General features: G+C 40.2%; 2 long non-coding RNA genes across 2 annotated transcripts; both read right to left on the reverse strand.

Moving 5' to 3' along the window:
* Positions 1-1,921: 1,921 nt before the first annotated feature.
* Positions 1,922-3,194, reverse strand: LOC145554035 (uncharacterized). Its single transcript, XR_014090073.1, has 3 exons — positions 3,098-3,194; positions 2,932-2,978; positions 1,922-2,784 (listed from the first exon to the last, which is right to left on the reverse strand). It is a non-coding gene; the product is annotated as an uncharacterized LOC145554035 (long non-coding RNA).
* A 6,917-nt stretch (positions 3,195-10,111) lies between these two features.
* LOC145554030 (uncharacterized) lies at positions 10,112-14,221 on the reverse strand. The gene is made up of 3 exons (XR_014090068.1): positions 13,976-14,221; positions 11,200-11,246; positions 10,112-11,052 (listed from the first exon to the last, which is right to left on the reverse strand). It is a non-coding gene; the product is annotated as an uncharacterized LOC145554030 (long non-coding RNA).
* Between the last annotated feature and the right edge of the window lie 4,753 nt (positions 14,222-18,974).

Genomic DNA, 18,974 nt, shown 5'->3' on the forward strand with positions numbered 1-18,974 from the left:
GAAAGCAAACCCATCACTATTGACCGAGTCCAGCAGCAGGCAGCCAACCACCGGACCTGTGGATGCTCTGCACTACACCCTGATCGCCTCCTCTGCTTCATAATGTACGATCCAGACTCTTTCCTACACAGTTATCTGATCACACCCATTAATCATCTCTCTGTCTTCCAGTGAAGATCCGCTGCCGATTTGGTGTTCTCCCTCGTGCAGAAAATATAAGTGAAAACTTTTTTTTCTGTTCAATAAAACATTTAACCGTGCTGTCCCTGTTGTCCGTCATTTTTCCTTGCAGTAGAGTCATCCAGGACCAGGACACTGTGTGTTTTTAATCAAAAGATTAGTTTTCATATGTGGTAAACAAGATGTTAGCTTTGTAAGGTAATCTAGTTATGATTTGATCTTATTATGATGTGAATGGTGATTATCCATATCTTGATAAAGGCATGTTTAGCCCTCCATACAACAGTTTTCCTCTTTATCTAAAAGTTTTTTAGACAATATGTATTTGGCAAAGTTATAAATTAGAGATTGCTTCAAAATAATATTTCTATTCTTATTCTTTGTTATAAAGAGCAGCAATTTTTTAAAATGTTTATTAGAACTGCTCCATTACCTTTCATGTTTAGAGTTTTTAATCTTTCTTAAAGGATTTTTTTTGCTACACGGGCTGGGTTCAATTCCCGGACCGGGTCTTTCTGCATGGAGTTTGCATGTTCTCCCTGTGCATGGTGGGTTTTCTCCAGGTACTCCGGTTTCCTCCCACAGTCCAAAAACATGACTGTCAGGTTATTTGGCCTCTCCAAATTGCCCCTAGGTGGGAGTGTGTGTGTGTGGTTGTGTGTCCTGTGTGTCTCTGTGCTGCCCTGCGACAGACTGGTGACCTGCCCAGGGTGACCCCGCCTCTCACCCGGAACGTTAGCTGGAGAGGCACCAGCACCTCCCGACCCCACTGAGGGACAAGGGTGAAAGAAAATGGATGGATGTTTCAAGTAGGAAAACTGCATCCCTGTATCATGTTTTAAATGTTGATGTTGAGGGTGGAGTGTTTGGTCGGAGACATCAGAAGGTGAGACGGAGACACCAGCAGCAGGTCCTCCACCTCTTGGCTCTCGGACTCGGTATAAAGGTCATAAATGTCTCTGCTCAGGTTCTGCATGAGGGGAAACATTCATGGGGATCAACGTTCAGCTGGAGAAACAGGAACAAAACAAAGCTGCAGTGAAACATTCAAGCTGGCAGAATAATGAGTAAACCCCAATTAACTGGTGGAAATGAATTTTATACATTAAAAGTTACAAACAGATAATTAAATCACTTATTAGAATATATTTAGTTTTTTCCATCTTAAATGCAAAATGTATATATTTATTAAACTTTCTAACTTGTTTCCTGCAGTTCCAGGGTGAGTCTTTCTTCATGACTCTTTAAGGAACGAGAAGCTCAATGTTTTTATCCAACCTTGTTATTAATCAGTGAAATAAGTTGGAGGAGAGACGTTTGGTTCCTGCTGCAGCTCAGTGTTAATCTGGTTAATCTGAGAGATGAGCTCCAGTCTAACACTGCAGTGAGGATTAAAAGCAGCCAGACAAGGTGAGGGACGGAGGAGAGGTCACCATCAGGAAGTTTGAACCTCTGCAACAAACTGTACCTTACACTAGCTGGGATTTTTTCTGCATGGTGAAAAATGTTCTGCTGGTTCTGAGTTTCAGGTAAAAGTTCTGAATGAAACAGAAAATATTAAGACTTCCCCACTCTATGCTTCAAAGCATTGACCTCTGACCTTCATTGAATGGGAATCTTTTAATTTATATTTCTGGAAGGCAGAATTGACAAATAAAAAAATGTCTTTATCGCAATATCTAAACTTGAACAGAAATTAAAACACACAAAGAATTATGGCAGCAAATATACAAAAGGAAGATTTGACATTCAAATCTGACATGTTTAGCGGACAGAAACAGTGATTTAGGAAAACTGTCCAACATTTCAATAAAATCTGACTGATAAATGAAACAGGGGAAAAAAAGAAGAGAAACATCTTTATATTCACTATGAAGCTTTGACTGGAAACAAACAGAAAAACATGTGCATCCTGGAATAATCCTAGCTTCCATCTTTAAAGGACTGGAAGAAGAAAAGGTTTCCAATGATTCAATCAGAAAAGTTTCACCAAGAAATAGATTGTAGAGATGAACTATCTGTTCAACAGTGAGAGAGTTTCTCTGACAGGAGGAAAATATTTAGACTCAAATCAGCAAAGAAACACTGAAGAGGAACCAGAACTGGACCACCAGACACGAAATCCAGGAATCAGAGGTTCAGTGAATGTGGTGTTGAAGGTGTGGAGGTGGATCAGTGAGTCAGAGGAGACTCTGTAGAAGGACAGAATGCCAGCAGGACAGTCCACATACACTGATACTCTGTTAGAGATGGAGGAGGAGGAGAGACAAGTTTCTATGTTATTGTGCCAGACAGAGTAACCATAAAGATCAGAACATCTCAGACTCCAGGAATAATCATTATATCCAAACCAGCAATTTCTCCAGTCTCCTCTCCTCTCAATTCTTCTGTAAGTCACTGATATATGAACTTCTCATCTCCATTTGACCTCCCAGTAACAGCGACCAGTCAGACCAGTTCTACACAGCAGCTGAGGATAATCAAATCTGTCTGGATGATCAGGATATGACTGAAGCTCCTTCACACATGTCACCTTCCTGTTGTCTTCAGGCAGTTTGAGTTTTCTGCTCACTGTGTTTGTGTCGATGGTGAGTTGACAGGAATCTGATGGAGAACAAACACAATCCAGCTGCAGTTATTGATCATTTATTGACACTTTGATGATGACTCCCAAATAAGTGTTGTGACAGTTAGAAGATGGTTGAATGTGAGCTGCTTTGTTGTCATGAATCAAATGAAAAAGAAACTTACACCTCCATGGACCTGGTGTCAAAAATCGGACTCCGGCAGGCTCCACCCTGAAAGAAGGAGGGGGGTCTGACCATCAGTCAGAATAAAAAAATAAATTTCTCCCTCTTCCTGGACCACCAGACACGAAATCAGACCTTCTCTGCTCCTGCAGCAGGTTCCTCCATACCTGAGAGTCTTCAGCCTCCAGTGTGGATTCTTCAGTCCAGCCAACAGCAACTTCCCTCCTGAGAATCCTGGATGATTGTAGCTCAGGTCCAACTCTTTCAGATGGGAGGGGTTGGAGGTCAGAATTGAGGCCAGAGAAGCACAGCCTTCCTCTGAGACCAAACAGCCTGATAAGCTGCAGACACACAATCACATGACGAGAAGATAAGAACACTGAGGTAGAGCCCAAGGTCTGAACTGGTCATTTTCAAGAAACTGGTCCTTAACGTCTTTATATTATCACTATATCCCATATTGACTTGCAGGTGCATCCAGGAATCCTCTTTGGTGTCAGGCCCTCTTGGCATCAAGTTATAAGCATTATGAACCCTGTTAATTTGCATCTCTGTTGGTAGAGTGGTTCAGGAGCCTGCCTCCCACCTGGGATAGCCTGGTTCACATCCAGTCTAGGACAACAATTTTTTTTGGCAGGAATTAAGTGTCAGCAATAAATGAGCAATTCTTAATGATACAATATGGCAGGAACTCAGTTATAGTGGTCTTACATTATAAGACCACTAGAACCACTGATATAATTGAGGAGAGAGATTTCTGAAAGATGAATATTAAAATTCATATGAACATTTTAGGAATTTGGGGAAGTCTGAAATATCACCGCACGTAAAAAAAATTTCTGCTACATTAAAAAGTGAACAAAATGTTACCTTATTAAACTCACCATATAAAATAAGAAAACTTACAATCCAACATTGAAATACAGAAACACAGCAATCCAAAAAACATAAATTAATCCTTAAAAGTTAAAGTGCAGACAATTTAAAACAAAATAAAAAAGGACTCTCCTGCTCTGACCAATGATGACTAACCCAAATGCGAGTTCACGTAATGGCGGACGAGGGAGGGACTTTCTCTGCTCAGAGACTTAATGAACAGACAGGTTCTAAGTGGTCTTGTGGTTAGAGGATTCTGGCGTCTTGCCAGGGACTGTGGTTCAATTCCCACAGGCTGCTAGCGCCTTTTTTAAAATTAAGGTTTTAGTTAATTTAATGCACTCTTGTTAACCACGTGGCTCCACCAGTGGTGTGGCTTTTTCTAATTATGCATGTGAGCTTGATTTCAGCCTAAGGTTCAATGAGTCTGGAATGGCAAGGGTTGACTTTCGGCAACCCTGGCTCAAGTGTTCTTGTGATTATTATAACTCTGTTGGAAGCACATATGCAAGCAGAACTGTTATACTCGCTCTGGAGAGCCAGGGGGCGGACTATGGACCTACTTTACCCAGGGATGGGTGCTCTACTTTACCCAGGGATGGGTGCTCGAAAGCCCGCAGGACTTTGTAAAAAATACCCCTGCCCAGTTCTCCACAAGTAGTCACATGGTTCCCATGGCAGAGTGGTTAAGGTGTCTGACTACAGTGAAAGGGCAGTTTAGTTCGAATCTCAGTTGGGGGAGAACATTGACATGACCCCAAAACCAGTAGAACCAAGAGGTTGTGATCTGGGAATGATGCTCATTATCAGAGCAGCCATTACACTAGAACCACTGATGGAACCACTTTTTATATTTTCATATAAGTGCTAACACTAACAGCACTTGGTAAAATACAAAATCCACCCATATGTCAGGAATCCACCCTTATGGCAGGTTAATGTAGATTTGACTTGCTGGTATCATTTTGAATGTGATTTTAATCATACAGGTAACATTTACAGGGGAGTTAAGGGGGGGGGCGTTCCATGCATTGATTTGAACACTAGTGGGCTTGGGCCATCCCATAAACTTGGAAGGAGCGTCAGAACAAGGCAGAACCTTCTCCAAAGCCCACCTGGTTCTGAAGTGACCATGGTATTTTACCCAGGAATGAAGCACCAAAACCTCACATTAAGTTGTCAAAATCCCCCTGCCCGGATCTGGAGAACCAGGGCTTGTCCGTGGACCAGTCTTGGTCCTGGAGAACCAGAGGGAGCACTCATGGAGCTCATCTAGCCGGGATTCAGGCACCGAAAACCTGCGGTAAGTCCTCCTTATTGTCAACAAGCATTTACAGGCTGAGGAGCAATGACTCCAACTTCGTGCCCCTGGTAAGGCAGGTCCTCCAGAAGCACCAAAACCCCACAAGATGTTGTCAAAATTCTCCTTCCCTGGTTCTCCAAGACCAGGTTTTTACTTTGGTCCATAGCTCCACCAGGTTCTCCAGAAACAAGGGTTCTCACAGAGCTTTTCTACCCAGGAATGAAGCACCAAAAACCCGCAAGATGTTGTCAAAATTCCCCTGGCCTGGTTCTCCAGGACCAGGCCTGGAACTTGGACCTCCACAGTACTCAAGCAGTTGGTGAAATACACAATCCACCCATATGTCAGAAGTCCACCCTGGCAGCAGGTTCTATGATTCTCTAGAACCAGAGGTAGGACTCATGGAGCTTCTCTAGCCAGGATTCAGGCACCAAAACCCCACATAGACGTACACTGAACATCCCCATGGTTCTCCAGAACTGGAGAACTCCACCCTGCAGGTGAACGTCCAGTGGATGTCCACTGGACGTTCACTGGACATTGGGATCGACTGTGGACATTCACTGGACATTCACTGAACGTTCAGCGGATGTTCGCATAGTAGAGGGGGGAGTCACGGAGCTCCTCTACCCAGGAAAGAAGCACCAAAACCCTGCAAGATGTCAAAATTCTGCTTGACTGGTTCTCCAGGACCAGGCCTGGAATTTGGTCCATAGCTCCACCAGGTCCTCCAGATCCAGGGGCAGTCACGGAGCTCCTCTACCCGGGATTGAAGCCCCGAAACAACACATGATGTCAAAAATCCCCCTGCCTGGTTCTCCAGGACCATGGCTGGACCTTGGACCAGCCCTGGTTCTCCAGAACCAGGGGCACCCATGGAGCTCCTCTACCTGGGATTCAGTCACCCAAACCACTGCATGGACCTCCAGTGGACCACCCCTGGAGGACCACCCAGAGGTGGTCCCAACACACACTCACAGTCAACCACAGTACTCAAGCACTTGGTAAAATAGATAATCCACCCATATGTCAAATATCCACCCTCATGGCAGGCCAGCCTCCCCCTCCCCCACACCTACAGTTGACCCCAGTACTCAAACACTTTGAAAAACACATAATATACCCATATGTCAAATATTCACTCTTATGGCAGGCTGTCTGATCTCAATATACTGGTTTACCATCACTTCATTTACAATACAAAAGCTACATCCAGTGGAGAATGCATAACACTGCAATGCTGCAAAATGTCACAAAAAATCACCCCAGATGGCCATTCATGTAATACCAACATGGCAAAATTCATTTTCCTGGACCCTAAAGAGCAATGCCCGGCATGTCGGTGGATTTTATATGGGATTCTCCTGCCATAAAAGAAGGGTACCCTAACCCCGATTATTAAAATTCCTAGAGTAAAATTTACCTGCCTCAAAGCTTTGTTAATTTATGTTTTGTTTTTTAGCGGACCGTGTTTTGGCTGGAACATTACTTGCATGTGCAGAACTCTGACTTCTGTCTCTGAGTTGTTGTCGAAAGCTAAGTGTTAGCAGCATAACAAAATTTTCAAGTTCAGTCCATGGGGGTTTCATTGATTTATGATAATGCCCGGGTTTTCATCATTTTTGGGGACCAACAAGCATCCTTACAATGACTGGCACAATGCCTGAAGTACAGCACCCTTTCTCCTCCGGGAGTTTCTGGTTGAAAGCAAATGGCAGGAAAAGCACTGCAGGAGTATTTATACAGGTGAGCAGATAGACTGAACATGGTGGGCGGCTGAGTAGTTGATGCTCATAGTGTAAGTGTAGCTTTATGGACCAACCGCACAATACATTTCATATCATCCCGGTCTCAACAAACGAGTGGCAGAGCACATTGTGGCAGTACACGACTGGTAGATGAGTTTCTGAGTGTGATGAATGAAGGTGCCGTAAATATCCCATATTTCTCCCACCATTCTTACTTTCAGTACCCTGGTTTACCAGTTCCCAGACTTGCGTTCGTATGTCCCCTGTTCTATTTCCTCCCGTCTATCCCCCATCTTATGTTTGTTTGTTTGCCTCTAATCTACCAGTTAACTGAGAAAGTGAGCTATTATTGTTACAGGTTAGTTTTCTAAACTACAAAAAGTAACTGTTAGAGAAGCTGAAAAATGAAAAATTGGACTGATATTGATGTCTGATAGTAACACCGGTGTTATGCCAGATTTACCAATATTTTATTTTATAATTTTTTTTAATCCAATTATTTAATTAATCGTAAGGATAATCAATAGATTACTCAATTACTAAAATATTCGTTTATGATAGCTCTACATGTGTGTGTATTAGATCCTTCATGATTGCCCTCCTTCTCCTGCTTTTACTAAGTCTATTATGCAGAATTAAAAGAGCAATAAACAGATTATTTATCATGAGCACCGGAGTAAAGTCCATAGCAAATAGCCGGTGTTCTGACTTTTATCTTTTCTGTTTTTTCAAACACCGGCTGATACTGATGATCGCTGATAGCTGCACATATAGGAGTCAAATTATAGTGCTTTTGGAACACCACAAACCAAACTTATTATGAACGGATCCTGTTTGGTTACATTTAAATTCAACAGAGCCACCTGCTGCTCTCTCGCCCGATGTGCAGTAGAACACTCCCTGCAACTGACCCAAATCACTGCTGCTGGTGTTCTCACTAAAACCAGGAAGCTATATGTTACATTCACTGCTCCAACCACCCATTCAAGGATTTGGTAATCAACTGGGGGAAGTTGATTACCAAAATAAAATAAAACCAGTAAAAAGGTTTTATTGGCTCTAGTGACCTTTATTTGATAGTGAATTGACAGGAAAGTGGGTAATGAGAAAGGGGGAAGACATATGGCAAAGGTCATTAGGTCAGGACTTAAACCTATGATGTTTGAGTCCTGACCTAACATCAGGACTCAAACCCTAACCCTAGTCCACAATGCGGCCTTAGTCCGCATCGTGGACTAAGGCCTCCATATGTGGATTGTGCTTAACCCAGCATCCCAGATCTGAGCTTTTTAATGCTAAAGTTAATGCTATTGATTGTATTTCAATGGTTTCAAAACCTCTTTCTGGTTATGTGCATGCAAGACTGAAACAAAAAGAAATCAGAGATATTTTGGGAAAATGTCTGGTTTAGCAGTTGGTGACTTTTACCAGTTAACGCCAAGATGCCCTTCACCTCTGTGTGCATGATCAGGAACACATTCATTTATGATGGGAACATTTCTAGATCGTCACCCATACTGAGATTATGCGTCAGAAAGATGATGTTGCCTTTGTTGAGATTTTGAACAGCATTTGGGTAAAACAACCAAGGTATGAGCTTGCTCAGCGTGACAGAGATTTGTTATCACAAGTCATGACTGTACCAGAACAATGTCCAATTGAGGTATTATACATATTTGCAACCAACAAGAATGTGGAATCCAAAAACATATGTTTGAGAAACTTCATACCAAATTATCCAGATTGATGCATATGATTTCCAAAAGGATCCATGTACAGGCAGAATGGCACAAAGGGACACACCATATAAAGATGTGTGAAATTATTTACCTGACACACTGAATGTTGCAATGTTGACCAGAAATGTAGACGCAATGAATGTTTTGGTAAATAGTGCTTTTGGTTTACTGACAAAAATTGTAAGATCTGAAAATAATGAAAACATTTTTAAACTCTGCTGAGGATGGAGAACCAGTCTAGCAGAAACAACCATAGTTGAAATTTAATGTCTTATGATCTGGAATACATTGCAAGAGCAAATGAAAGTCTGAAATTTGTCCTTAAAGGTGGGGTACACAGACAGTTTTTTTGTGAAACTTGCATTTGCCAGTGCAATTCACAAAACCCAGTGTTAGAGATTTTTTGGTGTTATCATTTTGTTGTTACTTTAGTTCATATTCAGTCTAATGTTAGAGCAGTTTAAAATGTTTTCTTCTTTAGTGTGTGTATTAACTGAGCTGGGGGTCACAGCTGCCTGTTATCTTCATGTGAAACAGTTTGACCGAGATTTGAACCGGGCTCAGATCATGGGACAGATGTTAAATTGTTTTACGACCTTTGCTGTGTTTAGGTAAAATGTTTTACGACCTCAGCTGTTTCCTCTGCTGTCTTATCTTGCCTATCCTCCCTCTTTGAAGTTTGATAATAAAAGACAAGCTGTATCCAAAGATTGGCAGAACGCTCTGTGAACAGCTCGGAGGAGCTGACAGAGTTTTTCTCCTTCTGCAGAAGTCGGCTAAAAATTCATATACGTTGTCTGTGGTTCTTTTATGTAGGTTCTAGGAAAATACCTATCACCCAGGGTCTTGCTACACAGATAGCCATTGTTTCAATGAATGAATGTTTATATTGCTCTCAGAAGGGTCACATCTGCTGGACTTGGATGAAGATCACTCTTTCTACATGACTCTTTAAGGAATGAGAAGCTCTAACTCTACAGTTTTTTTACCCAACCTTGTTATTAAGCAGGGGTGAAAGTAAGCTGGTACAGTCCGGTACTATGAAACGGTAAAAGATTTTTTGCTTGTACGCAGTACTGAAAGAATAGCTGCAATAAAGTCTCATTCAGAATGGCTGTAATTTGAATCAGAATCGGTCTCCTAGCAATAGAGAATTTAAAACACGACTTAATCTGTTCATAAATGTATAATTTTCTTATTCCAAACTATTTTTGGACTGCTGCGTGATGGAGCCTCTCTCCCCCTTCCATCTTCCTCTTGGAGCTCGGAGCTTTCATCAGCAGCCTAAAAAAATTATCTGATATGCTTAACCCAATCCCAATTAAAAATAAACAGATATGATCTAGTTGTGTTTCATGGTATTTTGCTCAATTAAAACAACACAGCACACCTTGAAAACAACAGCCTATTAAATTGACCAGAGATTTCACTGGTATTTTTAATGCAATATTTAAATTTGAACAGGACAAGAACAGAATTAGCAAAAATTGAACCAAATGCAGAAGAAATTTTTTTTATTTCTCAGAAACACATGAAGAAATACTGTAGCAAATATACAAAAAGAAGATTTAATATTCAAATCTGACGTGTTTAGAAAAATAGGAGCCAACAGAAAATGTTCAGTGATTGAGGAAAACTGATCAATATTTCAATTAAATCTGATGAATGAAAGGAAAAAATAAGAGAAACAACATCTTGATATTCAGTGTGAAGCTTTGACTGGAAACTAACAGAAAAACATGAGGATCCTGGAATAATCCTGGAATAATCCCACCTTCCATCTTTAAAGGACTGGAAGAAGAAAAAGTTTCCAAGGACTAAATCAGAAAAGCTGCACCAAGAAATAGATTGTAGAGATGAACCATCTGTTCAACAGTGAGAGAGTTTCTCTGACTGGAGAAAACCTTAAGACTCTTTAGACTCAAATCAGTTCAGAAACACAGAGGAACCAGAACTTAACCAGAAACCAAATCCAGGAATCAGAGGTTCAGTGAATGTGGTGTTGAAGGTGTGGAGGAGGATCAGTGAGTCAGAGGAGACTCTGTAGAAGGACAGAATGCCAGCAGGACAGTCCACATACACTGATACTCTGTTAGAGTCAGAGGAGGAGCGGAGATAAATTACTCTCTTATTGTGCAAGACAGAGTAACCATGAATATCAGAGCATCTCAGACTCCAGGAATGATCATTCCATCCAAACAAACAGTCTCTACTGTCTCCTTTCTTCCTGATTCTTCTGTAACTCACTGATATATTAACTTCTCCTCTCCACTCAACCTCCCAGTAACAGCGACCAGTCAGACCAGTTCTACACAACATCTGATCCCAGTGATCAAATCTGTCTGGATGATCAGGATATGACTGAAGCTCCATCACATGTGCAACCTTCCTGTTGTCTTCAGACAGTTTGATGTTTCTGCTCACTGTGTTTGTGTCGATGGTGAGATGACAGGAATCTGATGGAGAGAACAAACACAATCCAGCTGCAGTTATTGATCATTTATTGATCTTTGATGATGATCCTGAATGAGTGATGTGACAGTTTGAAGATGGTTGAATGTGAGCTGCTTTGTTGTCATGAATCAGATGAAAAACACACTTACACTTCCTCAGACCTGGTGTCAAGAATCGGCCTCCAGCAGGCTCCACCCTGAAAGGAGGAGGGGGGTCAGACCATCAGTCTCTTTCAGCAGCAAACATGGACATTACATGCCTCTCAGACACACATTGTCCTCCACTGAGACAGGAACAGTCCAACATCTGGATTGCAAACTGCAGTGGATGTAGGAAGGACAGTTGGTGCTGCTGCAGCACAACTCATTTCTCCAAACACAGGAAAAGCTCCAACAGAGAGGAGAAAGGAAATCCCTCAGTAACAACCTGAAGAAAGTCACTGAAGCCTAAAAGGACATCAGGAAACTAAGGAAACATTTCTGGAAGCTCAACCTGATTTAATAATCAGCATTAAAATCCAATCAATCTAAACTCTGATCAACACCTGGATACCTGCTCCATCCACACTCCCACACACAGATGAAGGAATGAAACACTAAACAGCCCTGCTGCTGAAAACCTGCTGTGGCCTCACTGGAATATCCAGAAATACAAACATTAAAAAGGAGAAGCTGCATCACATTCAACAAAGAGTTCAACAAGAACCAAACATTTGATCTCTGAGCTCAGACTCACAAACCAGGGAGAGGCTTCCATCATCACACACCTCTGACAAACACCTCCAACCTTTCAGCACTTCATCTACCAACCAGCACCACCAGGTGGCGCCGCACACATTTACAATGAGACCACGAAGAAGAAGTACAGCCTTTTTCCATGTCATTGGGAATTTTTTCCAAACTTTATTGAACAATCCCAAAAGCTTTCCCAACTACTGAAAACCTAAACACATTAGTCTTTTATTGGAACTGAACTCTAAAAGGTCTTTTTATTGTTTTTTAATTTCTACCACGGTCAACAGAGAACAATTCTACTTTTTCCTCATCATTCACTGCGATTCTTCCATTTCTCTGTAAAACAAGGATTTTCATTCCTCTCATTCATTTAATCATTTTCCAGATGTTGCCCCCTGGTGGAGAACAAAATACTGAATGGATGAAATTGCTAAACTTCTCACTTTCTATCTTTGCCTTATGAATAGTTGTTTTGTTTCTTCACTTTTTCATGTATTTTAGATTTTATTAAATCTTGAAATTTGTGAGTTTTGCTTAAAATCTGAAGTTCTTTATTTCTCTCTCAGAACTTTTAAACATCCATCTGACCAACATGGAGTTACTTTTCTTCTCATCTTTGCTCCTTGGGGCTGATTGGTCTGGAGCTCCATCAAATATTGTTTTAAAGTCCTTTCTGTCATCAGTAGATCATCATGGAAATCTAACTGAACTTCTCTTTTATTAATTTAGTCAGAGTCCCTATTAAACTCTATTAAATCCATCCCACTCTTTAATTTTCCTTGTGAGCCGTTCTTAGTCAGGAGAATATTCCAGAAAACTGGGTAATGATCTCTGCCTCCAGATGAGGCGTCTAATAAATCTCATTTCACAATCAGCTGAAATCTTCCTGGACACTCGTGTTAAATCAAGGACTGATCCATTTCCTGGATCAACATCTGTTCTTGTCTCTCTTAAACCATCCAAACATCATCAGTTCTTACCCTCTAAATATTCTTCTGCTGTTTCTCCATTTACATCTGTTTTGTTTCATCCCATAATATCCCATATGAATTACAGTCACCAAATATTACTGATTATCATGACTTTTAATCTGGATTAACTGATTCTAATCTAACTGTCATAATTGTTAATTTCAGCTCATTTATTATTGTCTCTATAGCTACATGTTCTAGATCAATTCCTCTACTTGTTTCTCTGAACATAAATCATATTTTCTAGATGTTGCTCATCTTCCTCCTGTTTCTGTCTTCCTGTCACTGAAACATTTCTACTTATTCTAAAATCTACATTTGCTCTCAGCCATGTCTCTTCAATACCAATAATATATACTTTATGATGTCATTGTCCATCAGCCAATCAGCTTCTTGTATTTTCTCCTGCCCATGATTCTCCTGGTTTGTGAAAACAGGGACAAACTGAACTCTGATAGGAAATAGTTTAAACAGATTTTCTCTCTCCAACCTCTTGGTTCCACATGGAGCTATATTTGGCCCCCTGCTGCTTTGACTACCAGGTCATTGTGGTTCCAGTAGATGGGTTAGTTTCCCAGGTTTATTCAGCACAATGGGAAAAATTGGTATAGTTTAAATGGGCTGATGACTGCAAAGTTACACAGTAACAATTACCAGAAATAATTTCAGTTACTTAAATTGTCAAAGGAGACAAAAGGGGGTTCAAAATGTTATCCAGTGATTCATAAATGCCATGGTTGTAAACTAGGCTGCAAAGTGGCACAGCTGGTAGCACCATTGCCCTGCAGCAAGATGGTCCTGGGTTCAATTCCCAGCCTGGAGACTGTCTGCATGAAGTTTGCATGTTCTCCCTGTGCATGTGTGGGTTCTCTCTGGGGACTATGTCTTCCTCCCACAGTCCAAAAACATGACTGTCAGGTTAAGAGGTCTCTATAAATTCTCCTTGTGTGTGTGTGCATGATTGTTTATCCTGTCTGTCTCTGTGTTGCCCTGTGATGGACTTGCTTCAATTATCCAGGGTGTACCTGCTTCTCGCCCGAAAGAGATAGGCACTAGCACCTCTCCCAACCCCACTGGAGACAAGGGTGGACAGAAAATGGATGGTTTTAAACTAGATATTTAGCTCCCAACTAAACATTTCCCATCAGACTGACTAAAGATGTTTCTCCTCTGCCTCCTCTATCTGACCTTCTCTGCTCCTGCAGCAGGTTCCTCCATACCTGAGAGCTTCCAGTCTCCAGTCTGGATCCTTCAGTCCAGCCGACAGCAGCTTCACTCCTGAGTCTCCTGGATGATTGTAGCTCAGGTCCAACTCTTTCAGATGGGAGGGGTTAAAGGTCAGAGCTGAGGCCAGAGAAGCACAGCCTTCCTCTGAGACCAAACAGCCTGATAAGCTGCAGACACACAATTCATCACATGATGAGAAGATGAGAACATTGAGGTAGAGCCCAAGGTCTGAACTGGTCATTTTCAATTTGTGCTTAACCTGTCAATAAGATGAAATAGTTATAACACTCTAATATCATTCCGTGGGTAATAAAAATCAACATTTTGTCACATGTAGAATAGAAACATCCTTCATTGTTCCACAGCAGGGAGTTCAAGTTTACCAGCAGGTAAAAGGAAGAATCGGATATTTAAGAAAAGGTAAAAAACAAAAAATAATAGGAGGTTGTAGAGTAAGGATACATTTACAACAGAGGAGTAATAATACTGTACATTTAATAAAAACAGCATCATCAATTTGAAAGAAATATGCAGCTGAGTAGGGCAATTTATAATCATGTATAAGATGTGTATATTTGTATGTTGAAACAGCAATAGAATACTTAAAAGAAACTTAAAAAGAAACTTAAAAATACTGCATGTAACAGTCAGGATGTACATAATTATTGAGTTTGTTGGGAGCAGTTCTGGTTATGAAGTGTAACAATTGCTGGGAGGAAGGATCTGCAATAATGTTCATTTGTGCGCCAAGGATGCAGCAATCTGTCAAGTATCCAGAGTTACACTATCAATGGCAGCCTGACCGCTGCCTTTCTAAATATCTCTCTTCTTGGTTCTCTCAGCCTGGAGTAAATGAAAACTAGCAATGTTTATGTATAGAGACTTGTTAGCCACTTGTTAGTGACAGGATGCTACTTGTACATCCCATCACAGTTTCACTCTGGAATTCACTGAGTTCCTGAGAGCAACCATTATTTCACAAATGTTTGTAAAAACAGTTTACATGTATAGGTGCTTACTTTCATACACATGTGGCCATGGAAGTTATTGGAACACCTGATTATGATCATTTGGATGGGTGGTAAATTCTTTGGCAGTATAGTGTATCTCTGTTAGCAGCTAGTGGACAGAAATCTGGTTTCACCAGGATTGGTCACATTTTACCTGAGAGTTTCCAGGTTGCAGTTTGGACTCTTCAGTCCAGCAGAGAGAAGCTTCACTCCTGAATCCTGCAGGTTGTTGTTACTCAGGTCCAGTTCTCTGAGACTGGAGGACTGGGAGCTGAGAACTGAGGACAGAGCTTCACAGCTTCTCTCTGAGAGGTTACAGACACTCAGTCTGAGGAGACAGGGAGGAAAATCTGTTACTAAACAATTCAGAAAAATTTATCTTTCATTTCAGTCAATTATGTTCTTCTTCAAAAGATTGAAGGAATTTGCAACTAAGTCTGCTAATGAGATCACATTTACATAATCTGATGGGGTTTAATGGACAGAAATCTGGTTTCTACAGGAAGGAGAACATTTTACCTGAGAGTTTCCAGGTTGCAGTTCAGACTCTCCAGCCCAGCAGAGAGAAGCTTCACTCCTGAATCCTGCAGCTTGTTGTTACTCAGGTCCAGTTCTCTGAGACTGGAGGACTGGGAGCTGAAAACTGAGGACAGAGCTTCACAGCTTTTCTCTGAGAGGTTACAGACACTCAGTCTGAGGAGACGGAGAGGAAAATCTGTTATTAAACAGTTCATCAAAATGTATGTCTTTCTTTCCAGTCAAAATGTTCTTCTTGGACTGACTTAAGGAACTGTTTGCTTTTATTTGTCTTTATGTTTAACTATAGACTGAATAAGTTTTGAACTTATTCAGTCTATAGTTGGGCCTCTAGCCATGATAGACTGAACTAAAGGCAACAAGGAGGTTGACAGGAGAAATGTTAAATTCTTCTATGAACTAAATTAATCCAGTGTCAGTTTTAACAGAATAAATCCAATGGAAGCCTGATAATCAAGACTAGGCTGAAGATCAGCATCAGAGCTGGTTTGAGGGCAAACATTAGATTCAATCAAAGCAGAGAGAATCTCAGATTTCATCCTTTCCATTTTGTTAACTCTTGGTATGCAGAGATTTAAAACTAAGCAGCAATTGACAAAAGCCATTCTTTTGTACAATGATCAAATTTCATTTTAGTAGGATTGTTCAAAAACTCCCACAAGCTAAACTCCATTTTGTTTGAGAAAAAAAATATGGCAAAACTAATGGAGGAGGAAAAAACCTTTCCAGACACCAAACCTAAAATTAGCAGAAGTGAAATATTGAGCAACGAGAAATTTACCGTAGCTTTTAATGTATTGGCTTTTGAAACACCCCACCAACCTGACATGTGAGGGATTTAGCCCCTCCCTAACAGGTGCTAATTTTGTGTACTTTATATATTCTAATTTATTTGTTAAATGTATTTTGTGTTTGGGGAAAGTAGCTTGATTTATTTACTTGTTTTAATCATCTTCTCTTTGAGGTCACCTGGTCATGTGCTGCCATGGAAGCCCATGAGCAATGCTGATAAAGGACCTGGTGTTTTCAATCAGCCTCATTGGGAAAATCCATTGCCTGAGAGGGAGGAGAGATGTATTTTTGATTTTGTTTGGATCCAGATTGGTTTTGTTTCTAGCTTTGTTTGAGTTAATTGTAACTGTGTAAACATTTTTAGGAATATAGTTTAGTACAAATGTTTGTTCTTTCTTTCTGGAAGTGTAAATGTTTCCACCCCTCTAAATTAGTCCTGGTGGAAGCCAATCCCTTAAAAGCCAGAGGAGACAAGGCGAGGTTTTATTATAATATCCAAAAAAAAGTTGGGGAATTTAGGAAGTGTAATAGAAATAAGAATGAAGAAGACATTATATCTAGAATAAGATTTGGACACACAGGATTAAATAGTACTCTTAAAATAATTAATAAACCTAGTACAGGTTCTTGTAATTATTGTGGAGAATTAGAAACAGTACAACATATCTTCCTAGAATGCAACAAATATGTCCGGGAAAGAGAGGTATTACTCAGAGTTAAGTATGAATAAAAATAAGCTTGATATTAGAGAATTGTTTCAGAGATTGTCAGGGGATGTAGTTTTTTGTAGTATTTTTATTTATCTTAGAAGAACGGGTATTATGGGAAGATTATAAGCATCTGATCCATACTCCAACCTTGAAGGTGGCGGTAATGCACCTAAAAGTTGAAAAGTTGGAAGTGTAGAGGGGTGAAAAACAAGTCAATAGTAAATTAAAACAATAAGTAAGAAAATAGGCACCCCAACATAATGTTTTTCTTTCTTTAATTTCTCATTGTAATAAGTTCTTTAGTGTCATTTTAGTTAGTCCTATGCAATTCCACACACAACCGCTAGGGGCGCTGCCGCGTTGGTGGCATGGAGAAGATTGAGCACACAAGAAGAATAAATCTTCCGGTTGAATGAGAAGGAAGCTCAACGTGTGTCAAGTCTTTCTCATACCACAGGTCAGTAAAAATATGGTTTTACACATATATTTTAGTTGTCTTGGAAGTGTTGAAAAGGTTCTTAAATCGAATCTCAACTAATGAGTCGCGAAGTTCGTTTTATGATTGTTATTGTGTACGAAAACGGGACTTGTTCTTAAGGCTAATTGGAGCTAATGCTAGCGGACGTATACACGTGTGCGTGAGCTAGCTGAGGAGCTAGCTGAAGGACTGCAGAGTTCAATTGAACTTGTGTTTCGCACTTGAGAGAGTTCTCACTCAAAATACATTGTTCTGGTTTCTTTATTGTATTTTATGTGATTCTTTTGATGGGTTTGTTGCAAAAACCAGATAAACCATATCTTTAGGACATATATGAAGGTGAGTACCGAGGCACAGCATGAAAGGAGCATTGCGCCTTTTTCAGTTTTATATTAAGAATAGTTTATGTTAAATGTAAAATATTATTGTTCTATTGAAACAATGGACATTGTTAAAAGCTAAGATGCTTAAATGTTAAATTACATTTTTATTTTTGGTAGTTAAATACAAAAGGTCTCAGAAAAGAGGACAAGGTTTTGAATTTAAAGCACCAACAACAAAATTAATATGGTTTATTAAGCTATTTGTGAATTAATTTTGTCAGTTGATAGAATTCATAATGCTAAATAGAGCATGTTAAAAGAATAGTTGTTTGGTTGAAAGGAATATTACAGCCATTTCTTATGTAATGAAGTTAATGATTCTCTACTGAAGTATGTGATACCTGAAATATGTTGTATATGAAGTGTTTATAACACATGAAAAATAAATCTTCTGGTTGAATGTGAAGGAAGCTCACCGTGTGTGTCTCATATTTCCCATATCACAGCATTACACCTTGAGGGAAGATCATTCTATACATTACCCTCAGTCATCCAAGGTTGCAGGGTAATAAGTACATGATGATGGCTATTGGCAGGAAAGATCTTTGGTAGCACTTGGCATTAGTGCTACAAGAGCCAAAACTTTCTCCAGCTGAACAGGATTTTTGCTAAAAATTCTAAACTTGAACAGAGAACCGAGAAATGCTTTATGTGTGTTCATTTCATTGTGTGGATAGAGGCCAAGGGAAGAAATCTGCATCTGTATTTGAAGCAATGGAGTGTAGTAGCTGCATATGCAAGTGCGGGTATCTACGTATGCTTGTGCAACTTGAAGAAATTAGACAATTTCTTCAAGTTCCCATCCCTCCCCACAATAGCTGTAGGTTGTGGTAAAACAATATTGTCACAGCTTTGATTGCTGGTTTTCCCTCATATTTTTATCCCACATATTTTATATTTTAAAAGCTCTGACGAAAGCTGCTTAGCGAGTTGCTAACATGTAAACAAGTGGCGGTTCTGGTTGGCGGTGGAAGTCGCGCTCATAAATCACACAAAGCCTCATGGGGGCTAGGAATAAGGTGGATAATCTACTAAGAAATTTTAATTTACATCTATCTGTAGCAGCTACTGGACAGAAATCT

Source organism: Poecilia reticulata, chromosome 12 (genome assembly GCF_904066995.2).
Source record: "Poecilia reticulata chromosome 12, P_reticulata-male-v2, whole genome shotgun sequence".
NCBI lineage: Eukaryota > Metazoa > Chordata > Actinopteri > Cyprinodontiformes > Poeciliidae > Poecilia > Poecilia reticulata.